Source organism: Sinohyriopsis cumingii, chromosome 10 (genome assembly GCF_028554795.1).
Source record: "Sinohyriopsis cumingii isolate HCF-2022 chromosome 10, ASM2855479v2, whole genome shotgun sequence".
NCBI lineage: Eukaryota > Metazoa > Mollusca > Bivalvia > Unionida > Unionidae > Sinohyriopsis > Sinohyriopsis cumingii.
The window spans coordinates 122,716,555-122,717,628 of NC_142970.1; positions in this window are offsets into that span (position 1 = coordinate 122,716,555).

Below are 1,074 nucleotides of genomic sequence, written 5' to 3' on the forward strand. Positions count from 1 at the left end.
TTTCTTTCTGTGTGTCCCATCCCACTCGCCAAAACAAACGATCACGCTATGGAAACTCGAAGCATCCCAATTTTTTTCCTTATTTTTTTATTTCATTTTAATTGTTATCTACTAATTTGCTTTTAAGCTCGCTCATCGCAGTTTTTAATTTGTGTTGTTGTTGTTGTTTTATGTTGAAACACTCTTTTATGACTGCCGTCCTAAGACGGGTATTTCAGCTAGTAAAGATAATACATCGAAACTTAACATGACCCATGACCAGCCTTCTCTGGATAAATGTCTTTATTACATTCTAGGACATAGTTGTAAAATGAAAATGTGTGTGTGTGTGTGTGTGTGTGTGTGTGTGTGTGTGTGATTTAGATTTTTAACGTGGCTTTAACAATTTTTCAGTCATAGTGCTACGATGTTTGCAGTGTGGCACTTTATAGTGATGTCTAGGACTGGGGCATCATGCCGCAGACATATAGCATGATGTCCCACCCAGTCACATTATCCTGACACTGGGCCGACCAGTCCAAACACTAACCTCTTAATGCTGACCACCAAGCGAGGCAGCTGTACCATTTTGTAAGTCTTTGGTATGACTCGGCCGGGGAGCGAACCCACAACCTCCCGCATTCGAGGCGGACGTTCAAACCACTAGGCCACCGGAGCGGTAAATAAAAGGAAAGAGATAAAAGGGCCATTATATGAATAAAGAATAAAATAAAACAAGTATATGCTATGTGCTAAAGTTTAGTAAAATGTATCTTACAATAACATATAGATATATAACCATTGTTATACGCTCCTGTTAGACCTTTTCATGTTTTATTTTATGAATTATTTATTAAGTTCGTTTAGTGTAATTGTTCGTTACAAAACCCAACTCTAAGAGAATACTAACTTTTGCTAAGTACATGTCGATTTCGCTGACAGTGGGAGAAAAGACGTTCTTAACAGACGGTTCGATATTGGCTTAATGACTAATCGCCGACAGTAGGAGAAAAAACGTTCTTAACAGACGATTCGATATTCGTACAACAATATTTAACAAAAACGCGCATTTCTTTCGTAAAAAAATGGTAAATG